This window comes from Hypanus sabinus, unplaced genomic scaffold (assembly GCF_030144855.1).
Source record: "Hypanus sabinus isolate sHypSab1 unplaced genomic scaffold, sHypSab1.hap1 scaffold_43, whole genome shotgun sequence".
NCBI lineage: Eukaryota > Metazoa > Chordata > Chondrichthyes > Myliobatiformes > Dasyatidae > Hypanus > Hypanus sabinus.
In genome coordinates, this window is record NW_026781307.1 from 1095355 (window position 1) to 1103088 (window position 7734).

Genomic DNA, 7734 nt, shown 5'->3' on the forward strand with positions numbered 1-7734 from the left:
AGGTTTGGGAATTAATGAAAACTTTACACTTTTGTTTCCAAAATAAGCCGATATATACCATCATTTGTGACAGTGGTCGAGCAGAATAAGCGATCACAGAGTTTGGCATCTGCGATTTGAAGTTATCATTGGGTCTTGATTGATAAATTTATAAAAGGTGACAGATCTCAATTAAAGAGTTTACAACATATCAATCATGTAATCTCCAGCTATGCAGGAAACACTTTGAACAGGTACATAATAACCCAAGTTCAGCTTCAATAAAGCCAGTTAAGAACATTGCATCCCGGAGTTTTTCAATGGTTTTGGCGTGGCATTTCTTTAAATGCAGTCAGTTGCCACATTTTTGGTTCACCTCCCCACCTGTTCGTTCATGCAAATATCTAACCAGACAATCATCGGGGAGCAATTCAGTGCAGAAATGCTTGCAGGTACGGTCAAGAGATTTGGTTGTTGTTCAGACAAGCATCAGAAAGAGGAAGAAATGTGAGGTAAGTAGCTTTCATTGAGGAATGACTTTTGGTGTCTGTCGGGAGAGAGAAACATATAAAGCCACGGCACAATACAGGCCCTTCGGCTCACAAATCTGTGCCAAACATGCCCCTACATCAGAAATTACTAGGTTTACCTATGCATGAAACCACTGATCTCCTGGGACTTTATGCCTCCAAAACACAGGGCACACACGCACATGACGCCACGCGCGTGCACGTGCGTACCCACGCGCGCACACAAAAACGCACAAGCACACACAAAAAAAATGCACACCATCCATTTACTGGTAGCTTTGTTTGTGAAAATCCAAGCACATCTTTCCCTCCCTACCCCCTCAGCTTTTCTCAGGGATCGTTCCTTCCGCGACTACCTGGTCCACACGTCCCTTCCCACAGAACTCCCACCCGGCACTTATCGCTGCAAGCGCAAATGCTACACCTGTCCCCACACCTCCGCCATTACCACCATTCCGGGCCCCAGACAGTCCTTCCAGGTGAGGCAACACTTCACCTGCGAGTCTACTGGAGTCGTCTATTACATCCGGTGCTTCCGGTGCGGCCTCCTCTACATCGGCGAGACCCGACGCAGATTGGGGGTCCGCTTCGTTGAGCACCGTTAGACAGGACCTCCCGGTTGCCGCGCACTTCAACTCTGCCTCTTATTCCCGTCTAGGTATGTCCATACATGGCCTCCTCTACTGATATGATGAGGACAAACTCAGGTTGGAGGAGCAACCCCTCATCTACCTTCTGGGTAGCCTCCAGCCTGGTGGTATGAACATTGCATTTTCCAATTTCCGGTAATTCCCTCCCCTCCCCCTTCCCTTATCCCAGGTCCCTCTCTGCCTCTCTCCCCTTTCAAGTTTCTGCTTCTTTATCTCTACAGTTCTTTCACTCTTATCCCCTCCCCCTCCCCCTTTTATCTTTCCTCTGATTGGTTTTCCACCTGGCGCCTCTAGACCCTACCCCCTCCGCTATCTCTATTACTGGGCTTTGGCCCTCTCTTCCCCAAATTCCTGATGAAGGGTCTCGACCCGAAACGTTGGCTACTCTTTTCTCACGGATGCTGCCTGACCTGCTGAGTTCTTCCAGCGTTGTGCACGTATTCTTTGTTTGTGAATATGTGTTAGTAAATAGGAGAGATCGGAGAACAATGGCCAGGCTAGTTCAATCGGACAGGAAGGGGACGGTAACTGAAATAATATTGATCTACCGCCAGGAATTTGTCAATCGCTGTGTACAGAGCTCCCAAAATACATTCACCTACACTTTTTTTCCCCCCAATGACATTTCGCGAACGCTAAATACGTCGGATTTTGAAGTGGATGGACTGGAGCAGCAAAAGGCCACAAAAGACAATGTGTGATCTATTTTACAGGTATGGGGGAAACGTAATATGCCGGCAACAGAGCGCATCTCCTTATTTATTCGAAGAGCCTGGGATTGAATGTTCAATTTCGCTTATGTTTTTTTTTCCTTTCGACTTCTCAGTATACCGGGAACCCGTTCAGTTCATTCTCCTTCTACCAGTCTGAGGTCCACTTCTGAAAATCAAAATAACCCGAAATAATAATTATATTATCAATTACATGTCAATTTAAGAGAGTATGATCGTCAACCTTCTTCTTCTTCGGCTGTCCATCGAATTTCGATGACGACTGAGGACTGGGCAAGTTTGAATGGAAGTCTTGAAGTTGCCCATGTGGCCCAAGGGAAGGGCAAGGGCAGATACTGCCTGGAACCGGTGCCATCGCAGAGCAATGTGTGGTTAAGTACCTTGCTCAAGGACACAACACGCTGCCTTAGCCTAGTCCCGAACTAGCGACTTTCGGATCACTAGACCAACGCCTTTACCACTTGGCCACGTGCCACGTCAATAATGATCGTCAATAATAATAATAATAATAATAATAATAATAATAATAATAATAATAATAATAATAATAACCTGAAGGAAATATTATTCGTTAGAGGCAGCGGAAGGCAAGCGGAGCACCAATAAACGCCGTGAGTTCTTTATCCTTGCCTGTTCTCTTTCTTTAAAAAAAGGAGGCAGTGCGCAGGCGCGGGAAGCGTCAGCGACATCGGCGGCGGCGGATGGCGGGCGGACATGATGAGCTCTTTCTCCTCATGTGTGTTGTTTTCTTATTGTGTGAACCTTAAGAGACAGAAAGGGTGGAACGGATCGGCCACTGCCGTGGCGACCATCGTCGGAGTGCAGGCTAAAGTCAGAGTGGGAACTGAGAGGATGTGCCCCAAAGGGCTCTGACGAGAAGAGTCTGAGGCCAAAGAAACAAATAAGAAGGGGGGTTATTTTTTCTGATATGGTCTTGGTTGCCCTAGGTACCGAGCCAGAAAGCATGGCAGATATGACACTGGAATGCTGCTCCAGTAGGGTGTAGGAATTCCTGAAACGCAATGGTTTCCTTAATGACTACACGTGCGGAAGTGCAGTCATCTCCCGCTGCTGAGCGACCGCATGGGGAAGCCGGAGCTGGTGTTGGACGGACGAACGATCACCCAGGATGCAGGCCGGTTGACACATCAGACCTCAAAACAGGAGTTTGCACCTAGAGGGCGGAATTCAGGAAGTAGCCGGGTGATGTAAAAGGGAGGAAGAAGTCAGTGCAGGGTAGGCCTGTGGACATATCCCTCAGCAACAGTTATGCTATTTTGACAGGCAAACAGGCATGGGATCTAAGATGACCTTGATTTGTGGATCCAGACTTGACCACAGAAGGCTCAGTATGGTTGTAGAGAGTTTTTATTCTGCATGGAGGAAGGGGTGGTGTTCCGCAAGGATCTGTTTTGGGAGCCCTACTCTCTGTGATTTTTATAAATGCTCTAGATGAGGGAGTGGCAGGGTGGGTTCGTAAGTAACACAAAAATGCTGGAGGTGCTGTGGATAGCCTGGAGAATTGTCAGAGGTCACAGCGGGACAATAATCGGATGCAGAAGTGGGCTGAGATGTAGCAGATGGATTTCAACCCGGATCAGTGTGAAGTGGCTCACATTGGTAGGTCAATTTTGAAGATGGAATATGATATTAATCGTCACTCTGCTCGCTGTGTGGAGGATCAGGGAGATCCTGGGGTCCACGTCGATAGAAAACTGAAATCAACTGCGTTGATAAGAAGACGTATGGTGTGCGGCATTTATCAACCGAGGGACTGAATTCAAGAACCATGAGGTAATGTTCCCGCGACATGATACCGTGGTCACACCCCACTCGGAGTACTGATTCAGTTCTGGCCACCTCACTACAGCAAGGCTGTGGACACTATACAGAGATTGTAGAGGGGACTTACAAGGATGTTGCCTCGATTGCAGAACGTGCCTCACGAGAATAGGGCTGCGTGGATTTGGCCTTTTCACGACGGAAAAGCGAGAGGTGACAGAGCTGTGTGAGATGATGAGGGGCACTCATCATGTCGATAGTCAGAGCCTTTTTCCCAGGGATGAAATGGCTTACACGAGGGGCATAGCTCTAAGGTGCTTGGCGAACACTACAGAGAGAGTGCAGAGGAGACTTTTAAGGATGTTGGCTCGATTAGAGAGTGTGCCTCGTGAGAATGGGTTGAGTGAATTTGGCCTTCTCTCCTTGGAGCGACGGAGAATGAGAAGAGATGCGATAGAGGTGTCTGAGATGATGAGAGGCATTGATCGTGTGGATAGCCGGAGGCTTTTCCCCCAGGGCTCAAATGGTCAAAACGTGGGGGCATAGTCTTAAGGTGCTTGGAAGTAGGTGCAGAAGGGACGTGCAGAGAGTGGTGGGTGCGTGGAACGTACAGCCGTCGACAATGGCGGAAGCGAAAGCAAAAGGGTCTTTCATGAGACTCTAATCTGGGTCTGGGTACATGGAGCTCAGTAAAATAGAGAGCTATGCGGTAGGGAAACTCTAGGCAGTTTCCAGAGCAGGTTCCCTGTTCGGCAAAGCATTATCGACAGAAGGGCCTGTAAAATGCTCCACTGAAATCTATGTTTTCTGGTCTATCCTCGACGAAACCAGAGTAGCGCCGCCATTGCCATGGACTATCTTTGTACGCGGGACAGATTGTTCAAAAAGGTGAGACAGACAGACAAGTATAAGATGAAATATAATCAGGAAAACCGGAAGGTGAATGGCCCTTTTCGGAGGATTAATGAGGTGAGACATCGCGCGCACAGCGAGTGGCAAGCTCCTGGGATTAGATCACGTTGCAGATGTACACGGACCCTGAAAGTGAGAGCACTCGAATTCGGGGTAGTGAAGAAAACAAATGAGGTGTCGGCTTTCGTACCTTGTCTCAGCAGACCGGCTGGGGTTTCGAATGATATATTCCTCGCCCAGCACTATTAATTCTTCCCTTGGAAGAGGTTGCAGATGCATTTTTAATTGTGCAAAGCTCTGAGGGGCACAGATGGAATAGGACACACCGCCGCCATATCAAAGAATGCTGGACAAACGAAAGAATGAAAGACGGAAGAAGAACGATAGAGACAGTCCGCAGGAAGAGAGGAAGAATCTGCTAACTGATGCACCTGTCGTTAGAGAATCAAAAAAAAAAGAAGAGATCTGATGAATGATCTGGGACATGAAACGTTGTAATATTAGTTTCTCTACATGGAAGTTTCTCGTTATCAAATCTATTAGCTAACCCACCCTTATTCTCCAGCAGATGTGAGAATCTTTGCTGAAGTACGAATCAGAGATGTGAGCGGTCTGCCCGTACATTACAGCGAAAGGTGAACCAAGGGCGCCAGGATGGACAGCCACGCCATTGCGAAAATGGCGGTCCCCTCACACCGCAGCACAATCATCTCGCCTTCACTGCCCCTCTCCACCCGTACTGGGATCCCAGCCTCCCCGTCCGTTTGGAGGGAAATATAAACTCCGCAGACGCAGTTCGTAACTCATGATTATGAACGCTTCATATGGAGGAATCAGAACCTCTTCCTCATCGGGGACAGCCGAGTAATTTTGTATCTGTGCACCGTAATGAGAGAAAATTGTGAACATTGTTTTTGTGCCGAACGTCTGTCCTTCCGTGCGAGAGGACGAAGCAAAATAACCAAATTTCATTCTAGATCCCACCTCACCAAAGGACAGTTTCTGCATTCCTCTGTAGGTCGGCTGGGGTGCCAAACCAAAGTCCTCTCTCACTCTCTCGATGGCAACGGAGAGAAGATACTGAATCCTTTGAAAGGAAATTTCTCCGCGTAGACGGAGTCGTTCGCCCCGTACAACCTCATCGCCGCATTGAACTGGCTATAGAACGGACTCTCAACCGTGTAGGCAATTATGGCCACCACGTGTTCTTCTTTGAGCCCCCGGGGCACTGGGACCTTGCTCAGCCGCATGTCGTTTTCTCGTATGTAAAGCGCCTCCGTCCACGCTTCGTCAAGCACACGATTAATTTCACGCTCCTTTGCGAGATATTCGGTGGCCAACATGTCGGACTCTTCGCTCTGGGTGTAGATGTAAGCGGCAGAATCATTCATCATGCTCATTATGATGACGTCATCCTCACTGCTCCAAGTGTCCGTGTCTGCATTCCCCGACCTGGAAACGGATAGAAACTTGGAATTAGAATGCTACATTATGCAGAAGAGTTCAAAGAGCGAGGGCTTATTCAGTTGACCATACGAGACGGAAGGCAAAATACAGAGTTGTATAGAATTATGAGGCACATAAACAGCTTAACTGCACATAATCCTTTCCACATTATTGGTATATCATGAACTTGATGACTTTGTGTTGTGGGAGCGATTTAATAGGAAACCGAGTATTTACACCACATTGAACATGTCAGCAACCTAACTGGATGGGGTATCGGCACTGAGGATATTTGAAAGACAGGTACATGAACAGGGAGAGACGGAGTAGAGATTCACCTCTGTCAAAGGAGGGGTAAAGCTCCCCATCCCTTCGAGAGCTGCAGCTCCCCGGGGGAAAAGCGAAGCAGCTCCCCGAACAAGGTCACGGGAATCCATGGATCAGGGGATAGATAGTAATGACTGGCATCACCCGGCCTGTGAAGACACTGTCCAGCAGAATAAAATGGCAAATAAATTAGTTAGGAAACAGGTTCAAGAACAATCAGACATTGGAACATCATCGCCTACTTTATATGACACGGCCATAATGAGTGAACGAACTAAGAGAGGGTATTTTTAGAGGAATATGGACCAAACTCTATTCGGGATCTTGGCGAGGGGATCGGTTGTTTCTGTGAGAAATTACACTCGGATTTTCTGACTCCAGTTGTTGGAGAGACGGATTTTGGGCACCCATCTTCCAGCAGTTAACCAGTAGATACCAATGCCTGGATGATTCACCTCTACGTCTGGGCACTTCCTGCATGATGTTCGGAAATCCGCTTCCACTGCTGTCTCCATCAGTGTGTTTCAGATGCTCACGCCTGTCCGGGTGAAGAATGGATCCGCAGGATCGCTCTACATCTCCTATCCAGAGATCTACGACCGCTACTTTATCTGCCCCTGAGATGGGGAAGGGTTTTCTGCCGTCTGTTCTAAAATCATATCCCTTTCTGAGTAAGTTTCAGCCATGTCCCTTTTTATCTCCCCCGTTCCAGGTAAAGCAAACAAAGGAACGAGCTTTGCTGCCCCAGGCAATGACCTGGTGACTCCCTTCCCACTGGAACCAGTGCTATTACATCCTTCAGAAAGGTGTGGTCTTGGTATTAATGGAAAATCCATCTAAAGTTTATTCTCTTATTAACTCAGTTCGGCGACTCTGTTCACATCACGCCCTCCGGCTGTCCATCCCACGTGCTCAGCACCGGCCGGGTGATTTCTCTCGAAATCTCTTTCCTCGTCCCCTAAACTTTTCGCCACCTGCAGAAAAGAGACTGCCTCAGTGACAAATTGTTGTTGTTGCTATTGTTGTTGTTGTTGTTGTTGTTGTTGTTATTATTATTATTATTATTATTATTATTATTATTATTATTATTATTATTATTATTATTATTATTATTATTATTATTATTATTGTTTTTGTTGTTGTTTTTGTTGTTACTACTACTACGACGACGACGACGAATTGACGGGACAAGCGTTTGTACGCAAGTGTTAGGTTTCGAAAAAGAGCATACTGAGGCCATTGTGGGTGGGTTTTAGATCAAGTCCTTTAGCTCGGCACGTTGCCTCAGAGTGAGAATTGGAAATGGATCAGAAACAGTTCACAGAAGCCTTCCCCATCACACTCCGATCCTTAACAGGGGCTAGAACCGCTGGACTC

General features: G+C 47.3%; 1 pseudogene; it reads right to left on the reverse strand.

Annotated features, from left to right (window-relative positions):
- Positions 1 to 5301: 5301 nt before the first annotated feature.
- LOC132388869 (GPI-linked NAD(P)(+)--arginine ADP-ribosyltransferase 1-like) lies at positions 5302 to 5978 on the reverse strand (annotated as a pseudogene).
- Positions 5979 to 7734: the final 1756 nt, after the last annotated feature.